Source organism: Neofelis nebulosa, chromosome 7, assembly GCF_028018385.1.
Source record: "Neofelis nebulosa isolate mNeoNeb1 chromosome 7, mNeoNeb1.pri, whole genome shotgun sequence".
Classification (NCBI taxonomy): domain Eukaryota; kingdom Metazoa; phylum Chordata; class Mammalia; order Carnivora; family Felidae; genus Neofelis; species Neofelis nebulosa.
Genome location: NC_080788.1, coordinates 11,305,954 through 11,326,926, shown reverse-complemented (window position 1 = coordinate 11,326,926; position 20,973 = coordinate 11,305,954). Strand labels below are relative to the sequence as shown.

The window sequence follows — 20,973 nt, the reverse complement described above, 5'->3', positions numbered from 1 at the left end:
TATTTCTACTGTTTGACACAACGAGAGCCGGGCAGTGGCTAAAGATGGTAAGGGTAACAGATATTCAAGTATTTGTAACAATGAGAGGTAATATTTACTGAGCACTCGGTGTTCTAAATACTCACCCCAATCGGCACCCTCCATCTTCCAGACAGTGCCCACTCTCCCTCTGCGGGCACTGTCTTTCAGTATTTCCATTTTAAATGACAAAGAGCCTTACAGGAAAGTAGCTTGCCCTCCATCACAAGAGATTCAAACCAGGGCTTTTGGCTCTGAGCCTCCCTTCCTAGCTGTGTAGACAGAGCAGGATAAAGGAAGGACCTGGTTTGGGGGTGCGGGGGGCAGCAGAGGATCCTAAGGAGAGTGTCTTTACACCAGAAGCAGCAAAGCCCTAATTCCCCTCCAGTGTGGACCTGGGAGAGCAGGGCCCCTGTGAGCCAGAGAGACCTGCACCCTGACCGCGACATCCCCCTAAAGACAGCAGCCCCAGAGCAGCACAGAACTTCATCCCTACCCACAACACAAAATGAGCACCATTTTGCAGGAGGCCCTCTGCCTGGAGAACACCCTCCCTCCACCTGCCCCCACCCCTCCCCCAGTGCTCCCTAGGGTCCTCACCCCTATCAGCACCCCGATTCCTGTTTGCTGGCCCGGGCTGCTGACAGCGTGGCCATATTTTGAGGAATAACACAGCGCGCTGATTTAATTATTTTAAGCTCCGATTATTTGCAGAGTACCCAATTTTTTTGAAGGTCCCCTCCACGCATATTGCCTCTCCCTGGCATCCCAACAATTACGTCAGGTGCTGTGAGCCATAGCAGTACCCTGCTATCACAGGCAGGGACCGGGCTGCGAGGGGCAGTGACTTGTCCAAAGTGTCCAAGGTCACACTTCAGCCTAGGGCTCTGCCTCCGGGCCAGTGGTCTCTCCTTGCTCGGCCACTAGCTCTGCTCTTCAAGCTGACATGTGCAGGGCAGGGGCGGGAGGGGCTCCAGGCTGCATCTCCTGCTGGGAGCCCCAGCCACTTGGTGGGGTGTGAGCACAAGCCCAGAGGGGAATGGAGAGGCGAGCAAGGTGGAGAAGGATGCCAACAGAAGCCACATCAAGAGCGGGGCCGGACCTGGACACAAGCCTGAAGCCACCAGCTGGAGTCACAGGCTTGCAGGGGACCCTCCTGGCCTGAGAACCTGCTGCCATGGAAACCATAATCAATGAGCCCCTGGACAGAATCCAGCACTGAAAATCCCCAACCGTTTTATGAACAGGGCTCACGCCCATGCACGTGGGCGTCACAACTAGCTCCATTTGTGGCTAATCCTGCCTACAGTCTCTCCGTCTTCTACTTACCACAACTTCTGGTGTCCCCTGGCCTTTTGTCTAGGTTGCCTAGAGCAGGGGACACTAAATGCATGAAGCAGGACACTCTTGGGACAAGGGGTTGGGTGTGGAATGGACCCTGCCAGCCTCATGCAAGGACATTCAAATTCAATTAAAAAAAAAAAAAATGCACAGGTGACAGCCAACTGGAGCATCTGGGGGCTGGCGGCTCTCAGGCTCAGTCCTCAAACTCGTCACTGTCTCAGACCTTCTTCCACTGCTGCTCTCAGATGGGAAGGAGGGACTCACCCCAGCCAATCACCTGAAATCATTTCACCTCAGAAAAATCCAACGGTGTAGGTGCAGGTATTCTATTTTGAAGATTTATTTTTTAAAGAGAGAGAGAGAGAGACACGCACAGAAACCGAAGCAGGCTCCAGGCTCCGAGCTGTCAGCACAGAGCCCGACATGGGGCTCGAACTCACGAACCACGAGATCACGTCCTGAGCCAGCCAGGCGCCCCTCTATTCATTTTACAGACCAGAAACGGTGGCCCAGAGAAATGAAGCGGATTTCCCCTAACTGCACGGTGAGGACACAGAGATGCTGGGAACGGAGCCCAGGCTCCCCAGCGCCCACCCTCTGGAAAGGGTGTTTAGTGCCCAGCTTGGTTTGCTTTTTGAGGAAGGAATTAGCTTCTCCAAATGGACGCAGAATGGGCACTAGTCCTATCACCACCTCCGGGAGAGGGGCCATAGCTTCCCTGCCACAGGGGACTGGAAACAGCTCTGCCTTCTAGTGGGGACGCTTCACCTCTTGGGGACACCCTCCCCTGAGGCCTCAGAGATCACTCTGTGGGCAGCACCCAATTTTCTGCCACCTCGTGTCCTCCCTGCCGCCTTCCCCTCGCCCTTGACCAAAGCTGAGCACCCACAGCGCGCTCCCGCCTTCCGGCACTTTCCTCCCTCTGCCTGGACTCCTTCTACCTTCCGGTCCTCAAAGCGACTTTTGCCGTCCTTTGGCTTCTGCAAGAGAACACACCTGTCCCTTCCTCTGTGCCCCCACCACACTTGGTAAACACCGCCCCTGCAGGAATTTGCACAGCTCAGTTTTATTCATGGGTCTGCCCTGCAAACACTGCAAGGTCCCTGAGGACAAACTAAATGCTCAGAAGAGTGAGGGAAGTAAAAACCAACAGTGACCCGTTAGGTCAGCCTGAACTCTCAGGAGTAGCCTGGGTTTTTTGGGACTTGCTGTCCCTGTCCTTCCCCCTTATCTCAGACCCCCAGCAGAGGCCTCACACGGTCCCTGAGCTCCAAGAGGTGCCCCATACCTATAGTCGTTTTACAGATGGCACTGGGCCCCCAGCCTGGCCTCCCAGGTCCAGGGATGCTTCCTCTCTGACCTTGTCACCTATCTGTGCCTGCTGCCATGTGGGGACCGGGCTCACAGACAGTGTATGTCTTATTTAACACAGAGAAGGTACCACAACAACAACAAAGAGTGAACTGAGCCAGGAATGATAACTGGTCAGAAGGAAATACTTCTACTGAAGTTTCTAGATTGCAGTCATTTCTCAGCAGAGGAAATGTAACTGGAAACCCAAAGTAGACCCCCTCATCCTCTGCTGTCCCAAAGGTGGGTTCTGCCTTCGGCCTGACCCACGATATCCTGCCACGACCTGCTTTCATGTTAATTCAGGTGTTCTCGGCCTTGGCCTTACTGATATCTTGGCTCAGATAATTCTTTGTTGTGAGGGCGGTTCTCTGCCCGGTGAGAGGTTTTAGCAGCCTCCCTGGCCTCTGTCCGTTAGATGCCGTTAACCCCACTGACACAACCAACAACCAAAAAGGAATCCAGACATTGCCAAATGTCCGCTAAGGGGCAAATCCGTCCCAGGCTGAGCACCACGGCCTCAGCTTTTACCCTTGTTCCCTGCACTCACTCGCTCAAACTTCTGCACTTCCCTCAAAGCAACCATTATTTTAGACATCCAGACAAAAGCCCAGCTTCGTCCCCCATCTTTGCTGCTGTTCCATCTGATTTTCCAATCAGCCACCAAATCCCATGAGTTGCATCTCAGTTAACCTAGGCTTGAATCTAAATTCTATCCCTGACTCGCTGTGTGTCTTCTGACAATGCAGGCAACCTCTCTGTGTCTTCCTTGATCGCAGAATGGAGAGGATGAGAGCTCTGAAGGTTGCCATCAAGTTCAAATGAGATCCACATGTGCCATGCCTGGCAGCAGTCGGCACATGGGAATCCGTTCATTGCCTGGATACCCACGGCCATTTCTCTTCTAGGGGGTGAGAAGGTACAAAGAGTGAAACCCCCACCCTTCCATCTTTCCCTCTCAGTTCCCTGCACCAGCATCCCGCCCCCTGTCCCTTCCTAGGTGTCCGATAGATGCAGGTGCAGTTCATCTCACAGCGAGATTCACACGATCCGTGTAGCACCAGGAAGCAAACTGGAGGCCACGTCGGGGCGTTTTCCGGAAGTCTCTTCTCACCCAGAGGACACAGGACCTTGGGCACTACCTCCCCTTTAGTAAGTCATGTACCTCGAGATGATGAGCCAGCTGCATTCTCCTGGTGCCCTGCTTCCCAGCGGCCCCTCCCCTCTCGTTCCCATCCCCCACCCCAGCACAGACACCTGCGTGAGGGCACCATCTGGGTCAACTTCAGCCAAATGTGACGCCATATGCAAAACTCTCAAAGCACTTTAGAGTCGATCTGCATTAACTGCAGTACTTATGTTCTATAAAGTTGGGCCAAACACCGAATCAGTGAATGCTGACCGACTGTTCCCTGGAGAGCCCAGAGTCAAGTTCCTGTGAGCCTCTAGACACAACAGGCTCATCAACACATCAATACATAACCTTGCTGTATGGGTTTTCTGCTTAAAGACACCTGACTTCATATATGCTGTTGATTCATTAACATTGAACTTGCAAGTCAACAGCTCTACAACTTGAAAGCAGCTCATCTGACTCGTATATTTCCTCCAAAAGGCACATCACAGCCTTCCTGCACTTAGGAACACAGAACAGCACTTTAGCGCTACACTCGAGAGCCATTTTAAACAACGAAATCACCAACAAAAAGCACAAAAGTGCGGCATTAAATAGACCACAAAAAGGGCGATTGTTTGTGGTAGGAGAGCTGAAACAAGAAGGCAGAAAGTGGCCTTATTTGACCTCAGCTGGGAACACTCACGTGGGGCAACTCAAATTTTTCACCACTCTGTATGTGTCTGCACACGACCACAAAAGGGCTGTGAATACGGGTTTGGAGCTTACAGATACATTTCAGCAAGTAGGCAAATCGGCAAGTATGGAATCCACACACACACACAAAAAAATGAGGACCAACTGTATACGCCTGTATGTATCTAAAGATTCGCACACATACCCCCCTCTGTGCCTACCTGCAGCTCAGTACAGGTGTAAGGCTGGTGCATGGACCCCCAGCACACACCTCAGTCCCCCTTCCTGGGTCAGGCAAGCAGAGCCTGTCTGCTCTTCTTCCCTGGGGAGGTTGCTCGGTGTCAAAAGGAAAACCCTCTTGGTGTCAGCGATGTCGAGCCAAAGCAAGGCACCGCGTGGTGGTGGGATCCACACTGATCGCCTGCGTTAGCTCAAGAGAGACCTGGAGGTTTGAAGGCTTCCTGGGAGAAAAAGATCCACTTACTCAAAAGAAAAAGGGGGAAAAAAGCAACCATCTTGCTTTACTGGAGCTCTTTCTGGGTCCCTGGATGCCAGACGCGGCCCTTCTCCATGATGCCTGCTTTTATTCTCCAGGAGGGTTTCAGCGAATGGCTACAGACCTCAAAATTCCATGTCAACTCTATTCGACAGGCCAGCTGCAGGAACAGGAGAGGACCCCAGGTCTCTCTCCCCACCCTGCAGGCACCTCACATGTGTGACCCCAGCAGCCTTGCTGGCTGTTCCAGGGTGCGCTGGAGGCCGAACTGACCAGGCTTGGGGCCAGCTCACCAGCTGCAAATTTCAACACGACTCTCATTGTTTTAGAAACAGAGCCCAAAGACAGCCATGCGAATATACTGCACCATGGCCACATTTTAAAGAACGCATTAAAATATAGCTCAGAACACACTCTACCTCTCTCCTCTCTGCACGAGGACCTTTGCTTACAAAAGTGTTTTAAACAGCTTGGGAAAAGCGTGCTGGAACTCAATGCCAATCCCTTTTTGTTTTAATGGCTATAGACTTTTTTCTTTGCTACTGGAGCTAAATGTTTTTCTGGGTGAGGAAGTAAAGTCTTTTTGCCTTTTAGCATTTAGCTAAGGGGGGAAAATGCTGTACTTCCTCGGTCACCATGACAGACGTAATGCTGGAGAAGTTCGACACATGAAGCTGGGGAACTAGCAGCCACGCTGACCATCGCTCCCAGCTCAAATTTTCTTCTGGGTAGCAATCCAGAGGACTAACCCTGCCGAACTCCCCAGCACTTGAGCCAGATCCCCCATACCCAGCCTCCACCACCAAGAGACCCACAGACATGGTTAAATCCCTTCCTTGGGAGAATGGAGATTTCTCTTGGCAGAAGCAGAGAGTAAGGCTGAGAGGTGCTACCGGGAGGGAAATGACATAGGTTGAGTGGCACCAAGTCAAAGTAGATTTTGGTAACGGTCTTGATAGGAAGACAGTGCTAATTATATCAAGAGACAAACATGAGAAATTTAATCCACAAAAACAATTAGCTCTTGGTATCCATAGAGTGGTCAGGTATTTTGCAAACTACAACTCTTCCCCCTCCCAAATCATTCATTCATTCATTCATTCATTTAACAAATATCTACTAATTGCTTTTATGTGCCAGATACATTTATATGCATGTTTGCTTTATGCAACGAAAAGACTTGCTTATAGTGGGGAGATGGGCACAGGAGCAGGACAATGAGGAAGGACAGCAATGCCACATGCAGATGGCACTGGCAGTGAGACCCTGTGTGTGCACGGCAGGTGGTGGACAGGGAAGGCTTCCCGGAGGAAGGGGACCCTAGAGCCGACACAACATGAAGCAACAGGGGTTTGCCAGATCTACTGCAGAAAGAAAGAATCCCATGCGGAGGAACCAGCACACGCAAGGTATAAAGGGCAGCTACACTCGTGGCGACCGCAGCGTAACGTCGTAACGTACGGAGTCACTGAGTCACTAACGTAACACTGCGTGTCAATTATGCTGCGATTAAAACAACTTCAAAAAATAGATATTAAATGAGATAATCGCATTCACCAAAAAAAGGCATAAAGGCACCCATAAGCAAGGCCACCCTCGGGGTGACCGCAAGTCACGTGGTGCCCGAGGGGCACATTGGTGGTGCGGTGGCCACCACGCGTGTCTGCAGGTGCACAAATGCTGTGCGTGTGTGCACAGAGCAGGAGAAACTTCACAAGTGGGGGGTCACTCATCTCCACCCCAGCTCCTCGCTCAAGGTGTGCGGCTGAACTTCTTTCCCTCAGCACCAGAATTCGGTGCAGCTGGCCTCGTGGTGATGGTCTGTGGAGACCGCTGCATCCGACCTAGTGACCAGACAGGAGACGTGAGAGGCACTGACCTAGTGATAACACCTTCACGACGCATAATAAACACAGTGCAGAGAACTGTGGAGAGCCAGCCACACCTAATAACCCCAGCAAAACTCTGAAGGGTTGAGAGAGAGCTCACGGGAGGCTGAAAGCGTCGCCTGAATGATGCGCACTGAACTCCCTTTCTCTCCTCCTCCTCCTCCTCCTCCTGCTGCTGCTGTTTTTTGCCAAGGTGGTGAACCGAAAGGGGTCAGGGACCCATGGGCACACACACCTCTTTTAGTCTTGGGCGTTGCGCTAAAATGGGCCCACTGCTCTCCTCCACAGCCTTTAGGAGTATTACCCCTGTCTGAGAAAGCGGATGTGCACGGCACTTTGATGGATGGGCCATGAGCTGCGTGCAAGACACTCTGCAAAGAGATCAGGGGGAGCAATCAAGAAAATGCTCAGGATGGAAGCATCTGAACAAATAAGGCAATCAGACGGAAAAGGAGATAGGAGTGTTTCAAAGCCACCTTGGGTCTCTGCAGGAAGAAGAGAGAGAAGAGAAGGAAGTGGAGCCTTCCTCTTGATTCAACTGCCCGAAGATCTGCCCGTGAGAACTCTTGGCAACGAGTCTTGCAGACAAAGTAGACAGGAAGAGACTTTACGCCAACGGGATCTGGGAGAATGCTGAAGAAATGAGCTTGACCTTTATTCCTGCCACTGTGCCCCAGTGGCCCCCAGATGGTGAGCTGGTTGAAAGGAACAGAACTCAAAACTGTCCTTTTGATAGTTGATAGATACTAGGATCTAGAGATTTGATATTTGATAGACAAGATCCAGGGAAATAGGATAGATAACAGGAGCAGGAAGTCCACAGGACCAAATGGTTAGTCCATCTGTAAAATGTTTAATTGATCTCATCTAGGATTATCCGTATACTAACCACGTGGCTCATCCGAGAGCAGACTATTGTTATAAATCAAGTGCTACAACTGTCCTTATCACATGGCAATTCTCTGGATTTTGTCCTCAGGTCAGCTCCAGTATACTAGGGAGGAAGGGAAGGAGACAAAGGACATTACTATCAAAGAAAAGCCTACCTGAGGGGCGCCTGGGTGGCGCAGTCGGTTAAGCGTCCGACTTCAGCCAGGTCACGATCTCGCGGTCCGTGAGTTCGAGCCCCGCGTCGGGCTCTGGGCTGATGGCTCGGAGCCTGGAGCCTGTTTCCGATTCTGTGTCTCCCTCTCTCTCTGCCCCTCCCCCGTTCATGCTCTGTCTCTCTCTGTCCCAAAAATAAAATAAAAAACGTTGAAAAAAAAAATTAAAAAAAAAAAAAAAAAAAAAAAAAAAAAAAGAAAAGCCTACCTGAGATACCCTAATGACATTGTACCATATAAAGCTTCAAGTGGGCAGCTATTGTGTCTTCTGGATTAATGTATCCCGCAGTCCGTTCTGTGTGTAGCAATCAAACTAGAAAATTAGTTCAGGATACCTCTCCTCCTGCTCTGATAATTAAAAAGCTCTTTTATCACTTGGAATTCTTATTTAAAATAAAGATGCAAAAGCTATTGTATTTATGTAGACAGAGATTCCTGCGATCTAACCACTTCCGGGCATGTTTAAAAAGGAAAACACAGGGGCGTCTGGGTGGCTCAGTCGGTTGAGTGTCCGACTTCGGCTCAGGTCACGATCTCGCGGTTCGTGAGTTCGAGCCCCGCATCGGGCTCTGGGCTGATGGCTCAGAGCCTGGAGCGGGCTTCCGATTCTGTGTCTCCTTCTCTCTCTGCCCCTCCCCCCTTCATGCTCTGTCTCTGTCTCAAAAATAAATAAAAACGTTAAAAAAAAAAAAAAAAAAAAAAAAAGGAAAACACAGGGGTGCCTGGTTGGGTGTCTGACTTCAGCTCAGGTCATGATCTTGAGGTTTGTGAGCTTGAGCCCCATACTCATCGGGCTCTGCTGAGCTGACAGCATGAAGCCTTCTTCAGATCCTCTGTCTCTGCCCCTCCCCTGCTTGCGCTCTTTCTCGCTCATTCTCTCTCAAAAATTAATAAGCATTAAAAAAAAAAAAAAGGAAAACATAAGCAACAGGAAATAGATGAAGGTAGTCCTAAACTTCTCCAGAGTCCCACTCTTCCTCATCACTCACAAAGACAGTTTTTGTTACAGACTAAATGTAGGTATTCCCCCCAAATTCATGTTCAAATCCCAACCCCTAATGTGATGATATTAGGAGGTGGGACCTTTGGGAGAAGATATGGTCATGAGACTGGAGACCTCAAGAATCTGATTAGTGTCCTTAGAAAAGAGACCCTAGAGAGCTCTGGTGTCCCTTCCGCCACGTGAGGACACAGGGAGAAGACGGCTCTCTGTGAACCAGGAAACGAGGTCTCACCAGACACCCTGATCTTAGACTTCCCAGCCTCCAGAACCGAGAGAAATAAACGTTCTTTAAGCCACCGAGCCCGTGGTATTTTTGTTATAGCAGCCCAAATGGACTCAGACAGTTTTAACGCCATTTATAAAGTTATTTGAAAGCAGAGCTCAAAAACACAGATTATGCCTCCTCTCTCTTGCGGTTCAAAAAAAAAAAAAAATTGTACAGAACTTTTGTCTTCTCCATGACTGAAGCTGCCTCTTGGAAGGAAGATGCCATACGAGTGTGATTTGTGGTGCAGCGGCCAAGCTCTCTGCAGAAGCAAGGCTTCCAATTCCTAACATTCTACAAAGCTGCCACCTTATCAGTCAGCCTGGGGTGGAAACCACCTCTTTGCAGGACACATGCCAGCTGCTGGCTTTGAGAAGTGTCACTGCAGCCCAGGCATGAGTCCCTTCCACTGCTGAGGCATTCAAACACACCCAGGTTAATTGGGTTCTGAAAATGGTTGTGGCTCCCAAGGGACCCATTCAAACAAATGTTCCTAAAATTTGCATTTGAAAAGCACATCTCTGCCTAGTGCTTTCATGCAAACCTGAGCCCACAACATTTAGGCTCAGGGCTCAATACCTTGGTGGGGTCCTAGGCTGAAGTGCTCAGAGCCACAATTTGTGCCGGACTGAATGAGGATTTTTCTGCCCCGTGCACCACGGGGACACGTGATATTGTATTGTACGCAGTGGCAAGAACATCTCACTGACAGCTGCTGATGCTCCCAACACAACAGAAGAAACTTGAGAATTGGTAATCAGAATCATCCTCAGCTTGGGGCGCCTGGGTGGCTCCATCGGTCAGTTGAGCATCTGACTTCGGCTCAGGTCATGATCTCCAGGTTCTTAAGTTCGAGCCCCGCATCGGACTCTGTGCTGACAGCTCAGAGCCTGGAGCTGCTTTGGATTCTGTGTCTCCCTCTCTCTCTGTGCCGCCCCCCACCCCCCCGCCCCCCCCCCCACCCGCACGCTCTTTCTCTCAAAAATAAACTTAAAAAAAAAATCATCCTCACCTTAAACTCTGGGCTGTCCAGCACCACACACGCTGACCGTGAACCACTCCATCTGCACTGGTGTCAGCGGGGGCCTCAGTCAGCACAAAGCCTCAACTTGTCTCTTGTCTGCGTCCCCAAATCTGTCACAAAGCAGGAGCATCCTGACCTCATTGCCAGCCACGGGCGCAGCACCTGTTTTCTGTCTGGGTCGTTTCTCAACCTATCTCGACCTTGTTAGTGCAGATCAGAGCTGCCCACGGTTAGCACATGCCCTGCGGCTACCAAAATGACAAGGCTCTGATGCCTTCTGGGTGACTCACTGAATGAGCCGGGCAAGGCTGAGCTACACGGATTATTAAAGGAATTGTCCAGGAAGGGGCACTGAAGGCAGCAGGCTTCACCAAGCCCCCTTCCGGGCTCCTACGGGAGCTCCCCTCCTCCCTCAACAGGGGCTGGGCGCTGGGATCCGTGTCCTTGGGGTTGAACCTGCTCATAGGACCGTGGCTCCAGGAGCAAACGCTGAGAAGCACCTTAGAGCAGACGTGCCCAGTCACTTCCCTCAACGTGTACACACACACACAGCATGTACACACATCCATGAGCACAGACTCCCATTACACACTCCCACTCACATACACAGATACACCGCACACATGTTCACTCCCACACACTCACACAGGCACACTCTCACACATTCACACACTCACCTATGCACACACATCCACTAACGGCCCACGATGCCAGGGCTCCGCCGGGCCACACCCCCAGGATTGCCAGCTGAAGGCAAGGCCACCGAAGCCACTCTCCAGGCCAGGTAGGCTCCCGAGCAGAGCAAGGAGGGGGCCAGACAGCACAAGCGAAGCAGGAAAGCTGGAGAGAAGCGGCGATCTGGGTCGTGAAGGGAACAGACAGTGAAGGATGTGTGTAGAGAGCCTGAAGCAGAGAAAGCCTCAGAGGCCCAGATGAGACGGTTCCTCACAACAGAGGGTATTTATTTTGACCTGTCGGGTCTGGTTGTCAAAGCCTTTCTTCAGTACCGCAGAGAACGAGCAGGATCTCGGGCTTCTCACTCGTTACAGGACATCCAGTCGTTGAGGGGGGCCTGGGGTCTCCTTCAGGGGTCGGTGAGGGACCAAGTTTGGCCCTGGGGTTCCCAAGCACAGATTGGCAGTGGGTCCTGATTTTGCTCTTCCCTTTGTGTGACTTCTTCTCTGATTATCCTGCTCTCTGGGGCCCTGGATTTTAAATTTTTTTTTTTTAACGTTTATTTATTTTTGAGACAGAGAGAGACAGAGCATGAACAGGGGAGGGTCAGAGAGAGAGGGAGACACAGAATTGGAAACAGGCTCCAGGCTCTGAGCTGTCAGCACAGAGCCCAACGCGGGGCTCGAACTCACAGACCGCGAGATCGTGACCTGAGCCGAAGTCGGATGCTTAACTGACTGAGCCACCCAGGCGCCCCACTCCCTAAAAGTTTTTGTAAACCCTCTGCACCACGGAGTGTCCCCATGGACCCGCTCTCGCCTGGTCTGTGTGCTGTTGTGTGGAGACAAGGCCCCCAGAGCCTCTCAGATGGGGGTTATGATGGGGACTGTCCCAGGAGCTGCATGGCACACGAACGGAAGCCTGACGGGAGGGCCTCTGGCCACATGCAAAGACTCACAAAAAGAAAGTACAGGATGAGACATGGATGGGGCCTAGAGCATCTGGATTCCAGCACCATCACCAACATCTGGTCCTCTGTGACCAGCACCAAGTTGCGTAAGCTTTCTGAGCCTCCGTTTCCTCATCTGTAAAACGGGAATAATACCACCTTTCCTGTGGCAATCAAAGGAAATCATTCTCGGGGCACCCGGGTGGCTCAGTCAGTTAAGCATCCGACTTCGGCTCAGGTCATGATCTCACAGCTTGTGAGTTCGAGCCCTGCATCGGGCTCTGTGCTGACAGCTCAGAGCCTGGAGCCTGCTTCAGATTCCATGTCTCCCTCTCTCTCTGCCCCTCCCCTGTGTCCCTCTCAAAAATAAATATTTTTATAAAAAGGAAATAATTCTGAAGAACATGCCCTAAGGTACACAGATTGCTACAGAATGTAAAAGGATTCTTGTACTTAAAAATACAGTGTCCCTGAGGCAGCAAGGGGCTCCCAGTGATTACGCCTGCTTCTGCGCCTCCCCAGACACGCTGCTTAGCTCGGTTTCCCAGCCTCCCAGGGACAGCACAGGCCTGAGCCCGGGCCAACGGCCAGAAGCGACAGGTACAGCCCCCCAGCCCGGCCCACACAACTCCTCACACCCCTCTGCCACATTCTCTCCTCCTTCTTGACACAGACAAACACAGCAACCTTGCAAAGGACATTGAAAACGGCAATGCCAAGGTATAAAATGCCACCATTTGGCCAAGAGCAGCCCATCTGCTTTTCACACGAGCAAGAAATACATATCGATTTAAGCAACGACACATGTAGGGGTTTGCGGGTTAGAGCAGTTTCAACAAATACATTCACCAGACCCAATAATGGGTGCAGGGGAGGAGACACTATTAAATGTTTCATCTAGGGGCGCCTGGGTGGCTCAGTCGGTTAAGCGTCCGACTTCGGCTCAGGTCATGATCTTGCGGTTTTTGAGTTTGTTGACAGCTCAGAGCCTGGAGCCTGCTTCCGATTCTGTGTCTCCCTCTCTCTCTCTGACCCTGCCCCGTTCATGCTCTGTCTCTCTCTGTCTCAAAAATAAATAAACGTTTAAAAAAAATTTTTTAATGTTTCATCTAACAAGAGCAAAAACAGAAAGCAAGCAAGCAAGCAAACAAAAATCCATCAGAAATGACAGGGCCACTGAATCTTCTTTTACACCTGACCCTTGATTTGTCACACAGACATCATCGGATTTATGGATCATCCCGGGCAAGTTTATAATCGCGAGGGGGTTTTCTGGTGCCATTACAAGGCTCCCTTTTCCTGCAAACTTATTCCCACAAATCGAAAAACATGTAGCCTCCCCATCCAAACCATTAACATCTACTGCAATAAAACCACGGGTGCGTTCCACCATCAGGTCAAGTGTGACCTGGGGTGTTCGTTCCATCACCCATGCCTCTTTCTTGTTAGCTCAATAATCGACAGTCAGCCCTCCTGGGCTGATGTCCCTCCTGCCCCTCCCAGTGCCGGACCCTCGTGAGAGAACCATCTGGGTACAGGATGGGGGGGGGGGGGGGTCCACTGGACAGCCCGAGAACACAAGGACTGCATGCCTCACAGGGCCCCTAAGTGGCACGGCTGGGCACCCCCCACCATGGGTTTACAATCTTCCACAGCCACATCCAGTGTGTCCTTCTCCCCGCAGCCCCCAGCCCTTCCCTCAGCCCCAAGTCTCCCATTGCTGTTTTCCAAGGTGTCTGTCATTTCCCGGTTTCCCTCTGGGGTCACAGGAAATCCTTACTCCATACCTCTTAAAATTTCCACTCTGGAGGCACCTGGGTGGCTCAGTCGGTTGAGTGTCCGACTTCCGGTCAGGTCATGATCTCGCGGTTTGTGAGATCGAGCCCCACATCAGGCTCACTGCTGTCAGCTCAGAGCCTGCTTCGGATCCTCTGTCCTCCTCGGTCTACCCCTCCCCCGCTCACACTCTCCCCAAACTAAATAAATATTAAAAAAAAAAAAATTTCCACTCCAGTAAGGACCTCGCATGTAACTTCCTGCTGTAGTCTGTGACATTTTCTGAGAATTTCTAAATGACCTCCAGAGGACATTCTCAGGCCCTGTAAGCCTGGGACCCGGCTCCACGGGGACCTAGAAGACCTGAGCTCAACTCCTGGTCCAGCCACATCCCACCTCAGGAACTGGAGTGATCACCTCAAGCACAAAGGACTCTCTTTCCCCACATGATGGCAGTAATAACACCTTTGCCCTGGGTTTCTGTTTTCTGTTTCTTCAGTTTTTAATGTTTATTTATTTTTGAGAGAGAGCTCGTGCATGAAGCAGGAAAGGGCCAGAAAAGGGGAGACAGAGGATCCAAAGCAGGCTCTGCACAGGGAGGGCAGAGCCCAAATGTGGGGCTCGAAATCACAAACCCTGTGAGATCATGACCAGAGCCGAAATCAAGAGTCGGGTGCTCAACCAACTGAGCCACCCAGGCGCCCCCCGCCCCAGAGTTTTTATAAAACTATACACATCCATTAGTTTGACATGTATTTACTGGATCCCTTCCATGTTCTGAGAACCCTTTTAAGCTTTGAAGATCTGACAGTGAATGATGTGCTCTCACGGGACCTGTGCTCTGACAAGGAACAACAACAAATAAATATATAACAGGCCAAGCGGAGGTAAATACTAGGAAGAAAAGGAAAGTCAAGTAAGGGGCCCAAGAGTGAAGGTGGGGGGTCAGGGGGTGATGGGTGTTGAAGGACGGCCTTTCTGATGTGGTGACAGATGAGGAGAGGCCGGAGTAACGAGGAACAGTGGGTGCAAAGGCCATGAGGTCTGATGCATAGCATCACGTACAGGAAAATGCACAGCAAAGGGCTCTAAAAACACGAGACACGATTGGTCTCTGGAATCCCACACTTTGGACTGAAATGTCTCAACAAACCTTCATGCTGGACACAAGCTGGGGACATCTGCCTTCATTTCCCCCCAGAGAGCCGCTCTCCTGCATCACCATCCTCCCCCTTTAAGAGAATCCACCACGGCCAGAGATGCCCTTCAGAGAAGAATCCAGGACTTCCCGGAAGAAGAGCAAGACTGAGAGGTTCAAACACTGGCGCTTGCCACAGCGGTCCGCATCCCTCCTTTGTTATCACACCCTCGCCGGCAGCCGAGTCTTAATGAATCTTCTGGAAGTGCTTTTCTGTAATTCTGCTGGGGTCACCGGTAATGCAATTAGGAGATAAAGAAATTGACTGGAAAGGAAATGAACGAAAAAACTCAAAAGACCACATTTTCAGACAAGTCTGCTTTGTCAAGTCAAGGGTTCTTGAAGCAGAGTGGCAAATTTCATGCAGCAATGGGCCGCTGGAGGGAGGAGGCTAATGCAGTGAGTTCTGAGGATGGACCGTACTGAAGCCGTGTGGCCGGGCAGAGCTTGGCTCGGAGAGACGTCAAGATGACTGCTACGAGCCACCAAGGGTCACACGGGTGGCAAAAATCAAACGGATAACCAGCTGGTCATGTAAATAAGTGAGCAAGTAATGAGAAATCAGTCCTATCACAAAAGAATGGCTGCTGGAATGAATAAAATCGCTAAGAATATGATCATTTGAAAGGAATGCGTTTAGGAGCTACCAAGGCGTATGGGATGTGGCTCAAGGGGCGAACACCTCTCAAAAAAGGCATCTCCAAGGGCGCCGGGTGGCTCAGTCAGTTAAGCACCCGGCTTGGGCTCAGGTCACGATCTCACGGCTTGTGAGTTCGAGCCCCGCGTTGGGCTCTGTGCTGACAGCTTGGAGCCTGGAGCTTGCTTCTCTCTCTCTGCCCCTCCCCCATTCATGGTCTGCCTCTCTCTAAAATAAACATGAAGAAAAGAAAGAAAGAAAGAAAGAAAGAAAGAAAGAAAGAAAGAAAGAAAGAAAGAAAGAAAGAAAGAAAGAAAAGAAAGAAAGAAAGAAGAAGAAAGAAAGAAGAAAGAAAGAAAGAAGAAGAAAGAAAGAAAGAAAGAAAGAAAGAAAGAAAGAAAGAAAGAAAGAAAGAAAGAAAGAAAGAAAGAAAGAAAGAAAGAAAGAAAGAAAGAAAGAAGAAAGAAAGAAAGAAAGAAAGAAAGAAAGAAAGAAAGAAAGAAAGAAAGAAAGAAAGAAAGAAAGAAAGAAAGAAAGAAAGAAAGAAAGAAAGAAAGAAAGAAAGAAAGAAGAAGAAAGAAAGAAAGAAAGAAGAAAAAAAGAAAGAAAAGAAAGAAAAGAAAGCTGGATAAGCATAGTGATCTGGACTCACGAGAGGCTCAGTCACTACCATTGGCACCACAAACCTTGGTAAGCACCTGTTCTGTGCCAACATTGCCCTACTCCACACTGGGAATACAAGAGGGAATGAAACAAAGTCCTGGTCTCTGTGGAACTGACATTTTGGTGTCGCAGGACAGAAACTAAATACATCAATAACTATGTACTGTGGCCAGTGGGACCAATTTCTATGGAGAAAAATAAAGCTGAGGAATAAGTGCCAGGGGATCCAAGGGTGAGAGAGAGAGCAGGGGCACTCGCTTCTTTCAATAAGGCCAAGAGGGAGGCTTCTCGGATGGTATCTGAGCAGAACCCTGAATCCAAAGAGGGAGAGCCCCAAGGATTTGTGGAGTGAGCCAGTAGAGGAAACAGTGAATGCAAAGGCCCTGGGGTAGGAATAAGCTTGGTATCTGTGTAAGGAAGAGCCAAGAGGCCAGTGTGGCCGCTGCTGAGAGACAGAGCAGGAAATGAGGTCAGAAAAGCAGAGAGGCCCTGATCACACGGAACCACACGGGCCCATGGTAAGGCAAACTTCCCCCAAAGCTTTGTTCACAGGTGTCACAGATGAGCACTGTGTGTTTGTTTGTGGGAGACCGCACTGAGGACTGCACTCTGCAGCAGAGAATAAAAGCGTGCTGGGGCCGAAAACAGCAGGCCAGTGAAAAACCATAGCAATAGGTCCAGGGGACAGAAGGTCTTGCACAGGAGGGGCAGAGAAGACACTGGGCAGGAAAGATACGCATCTAACCTATCAAGTTCCCAAATGGTGCCAGGTTGGCTCTTAGGCTCTTTCTCCCCAGGGTCTAGCCTCAGCAGGGAGACAGCAAGTTTCTCTACGATGAGGCAGGAGCCAAACTGCATGTTCACACAAGGTTAAAGATCTCCCAATGCCAGGGGCGATTTCCCATTGCCAGATGAGCCATTTATCCCAAGTTGTTTTATTTTCATCTTTGCAAACTGCTTTCTTTTGAAAAATTCCGCTTACTCCACTTGCAAACAAATACGCCAGCAGCTCTGCAGAGCCGGAAGGAAAAACCCACAGAACTAAGGCAACTGGGGCTGCCCAGATGTGGGGAAAGGGATAGCAACCAACAGCCAATTTTCCTCCCCAACGCCCAAGCCCACGCTGCACCAAGCCCCTCCCGATCCTTTGCTCACTGACCTATAGGTAGGTTCTGGATCTCAGACCCCCTGCAGAGAGGCCACCAGACTTCTGTGCTGCTCAGAAACCAGCAAGCCCCCAGCAGGAAGTCACAGATAAGGAATGACAATAGGCAGACTCTAGCTCATTTTCATTCCCCAAAAGCTGGTCGCTGACCCCAAGGTGCACTCCTGGGATGGGCCTTCTCACCCCCTGCCTTGGGAATCACTCATTTTCTCCTCCTCTCGACCTTGCTTTGAACCAAGAGCCCCGGCCCAGGACTTGGAAAGCACACACCCCAAGAGACTTTTGCTTTTGGTAACAGCGAAAACAATACCTCCTGTTGGCAAGGGACTTTACAGCGCACAAAGTCATTTCAGGAGCACATTCACCAGTGACTGGGATGGTCTTAGAACCTATCTGTCAAGCCATTTTGAACTTGCGCCTCTGCCCTGAAAACGACAGCTTCCCAACAGGGGCACAGTGGCGCTCATCTGCTCTTTGCGCTACCCAGCAGTCTACGTGTTAGCAGCGGCCGAGGCACAGAGCTGGACACCCAGGCAAGCAGAATACGAAGAGCAACTTCATTTATCAAACCCCTGATGAGCTCCTCTCATATGCCAGACCTGAGATACAACCACGTGGTTCCAGAGCTGGGAAGAGAACACAGAATGAAAAGCAGCCAGCGCGCTGGTTAACAGTACAGACCGGAGCCAGACTGCGTGGGTTCGAATCCAAGTCCTACTGCTCTGGTGCTATGTGGCCTTGTGCAACGGACTTAACCTCTCCGGGCCTCGGTGTCCTCATCTGAAAGATGGAGAGAGGAGACCTGTTCCACAGGGTTGTGGTGAAGACTGAACGGGGACATGTTTGTACAGCGCTTGGAGCAGAGGCTCACAGGAGGAGAATATGAGCAGCTGGGGTTTTTATGAAAGATACAATAGGGACCACAAGTGGAGTAGGCGACTGAGGCACAGCTGGGGTCGGCGGTGGAGGAGGTGGGGGAGACAAGGAAGACCTGACCAGGGAGCACAGGCAGATGGAAGAATGCAGCTCAAGACACAGACACGGAAGGGCTGGCCAGGAGCTGGGAGGCGTGACGATGCTCAGCCCTGTACTGGCCGTGGACAGTGAGGGACACCTGCAGGGCCCCATGAAGGCTGGTTCAGAGTGTAGTGTCCAGGCTGTGGGCGGACTTCTACCAAGATAGGGGAGGAGGGGCAAGGAGGGGCAAGGAGGGGGCAAGGAGGGGGCAAGGAGGGGGCAAGGAGGGGGCAAGGAGGGGGCAAGGAGGGGGCAAGGAGGGGGCAAGGAGGGGGCAAGGAGGGGGCAAGGAGGGGGCAAGGAGGGGGAGGAGGAAGAAGAGGGGGAGGAGGAAGAAGAGGGGGAGGAGGAAGAAGAGGGGGAGGAGGAAGAAGAGGGGGAGGAGGAAGAAGAGGGGGAGGAGGAGGGGGGAGGGGGAAGGATAAAGCAGGGAAGGGTGGGGAAGGGCAGGGCAGAGGGTGCTCTGCGGGCAGATCCCTCTCCCTGCCACCGTGGCCTCTGTACCCCCCACGCACTGCACTCCCACCACACAGGCCTCTGTCCTGACAAAACCACACAGTGCCACTCTCCTCATCTGGCCACCTTCCACTTCCTCATAAGCTGGAAGCTTAGATTCACTTCTCCCAGGAAGCATGGGGGCCCCTGATTGGGCTCAGCCCCTAGAACCCCCCTTCCTAGCCTTATCACAGTCACAATATAAATACTAGCTTCTGTAACTCTGGAATGAATTGGGCCCCCTGGAACAGCGGAGGGCAGGAGTTACTGGCTCAGCGTGGTATCCCTCCCTCCCCAACACAGCGCCTGGCCCCAAGACAGCACTCAAGACCTGCCCACCCGGTCGGCCGATGGTTTATGCCGAGTGTGCAAATAAAGCTTCTGATCCAAAGGAATCCACCCTTCTGGGGGCTCCATGAGGTCAAAACTGTTCACGTAAATAGCACGAAGACCTTCTTTGCCTTTTTCACTCTCGTTTCGCCCACAAGAGTGCAGCGGGGGTTTCTAGCCGTCACTAATGGCTAATGCAACATGCACCTGTGTGTTCTCAGTTTTAATTTCTAATTAAATACCCACAGACATAAGTCTTGTAAACACGACATCACTGGGATGCTCCTCAGTGATTTGTGGGGTGTTAGGAGTCCTGAGAACAAAAAGTCTGAGAACCCCTCACTGTTCTACTCCATCCAGTCCACCCCCCCACCACCAAGGAAGCTTAGTTGCAAAGACGCACAGAGAGAGATGGGGTGGGGTGTTCCGGGGACGAAGGGCAGGACAAGCCCTCAGAAGGACCCATCTCGCAGTGTGGGCGGGAGGCTGCCACCCCACCCTGAGACCAGACCCACAGGCAGCTTCCTGGGCAAATCTCTAGCCACTTCCCCACCCCTGAGCCCCCACAAAGGAGAGCGGAACACCGCCAATCTCACTCTCCCCTCCCTATTCCTGGTGACAGCCCTCAGCCACTGTCACAGCAGACTCCCTGATGTTCCCATCCACACCCTGCGGTTTCAGGGGTGGGACCCACCCAGTCTATCTGATAAACACCTGTTCCTCCCCGAGGGCTCCACGCCTCCCAGTGGGGCATGAGGGGGAGCCTTCCTAGGCCTGACCCCCACCCATGCACCCTGTCCCGTTCCTCTCTACACACCTCTCCCTCCAGGCCCTGTTCCAGCTCTGCGGCCCTCCCACAGGCCCGTCCTAGGGCTCACCGAGAGCTCACCATGTCTTTCTTCCACGGACGAAAGAAGGGGGGAGTGAGTGAAGGAGTCCGTGACTTACACTCTCTGACGTTAGCCACTTTATAAATAGACGTCTTCGTCTACAGGAATGACCCGGGACCACTTTCCAGGACTGCAGAAGCCTCTGTCCCTGGTTGTGTCTGCAGAACAAGAAATCCTCCTCCGTCCAGATGATTTCCCAAGGCAGCAGCCTCCACTGAGGCCGATGCCCACTGATTTCTTAGGATTCTTCAATCCCACTTCTCAGAGTGGGACTGGTCCACCCTGTCCCTAAATCCGAGACCCTCCCAGCTGCCTCTTCCCTGACCAAGGACACGATAACAATTCAGCTGGCACCTCCCTCCCTGGATTTCACCCCCCTCTTCCCCTCCTGGGCCAGGCAGCTGGGGAGAAGGGGGTGGTCGATGAGAATTAGATTTTGGAGACAGAGTGGCGTGGCGTGGGGGGCAGGAGGAAATGTGCCAGTACTTGCCGAGAGGAGGGAAATCAATAGGTGACAACTGTGATTTGGGGCACGATAATTACACCACGTTCACAGGCCACTGCAGAGCCGCCCTATTGATTCCGGAAAAGTATATTTACTGCATCTGAAGCACAGGTGCGAGCCCAGCTCTGTGCTCTCTTTCCCTTCATTGATTTTGAAAGCGGATCCAGGTCCAAGATGCCTCAGTGTGCAGTTCCGTGCTACTCGCCTCTGGGGTTCCGCCCGGGGATTTATTATCCACTTCCGCTTACTTTACCCAGATCCTCCCCCTTTTTACCCTTGGAAAGTGACAAAGGAAAACCATTTGTTTACTCAAAAGCACTGGTGCTTGGTAGGTGCTGGTGATACAAGAGGTCACTGTCCCCTAGTAAAGC

General features: G+C 51.5%; 1 protein-coding gene and 1 long non-coding RNA gene across 5 annotated transcripts in view; both read right to left on the bottom strand.

The window, feature by feature from the left end:
* SLCO3A1 (solute carrier organic anion transporter family member 3A1) overlaps positions 1-20,973 on the bottom strand; it is a 313,852-nt gene that overhangs the window by 192,614 nt on the left and 100,265 nt on the right. The window lies entirely within an intron of this gene.
* LOC131516074 (uncharacterized) lies at positions 1,500-8,498 on the bottom strand. The gene is made up of 2 exons (XR_009263842.1): positions 8,219-8,498; positions 1,500-7,953 (listed from the first exon to the last, which is right to left on the bottom strand). It is a non-coding gene; the product is annotated as an uncharacterized LOC131516074 (long non-coding RNA).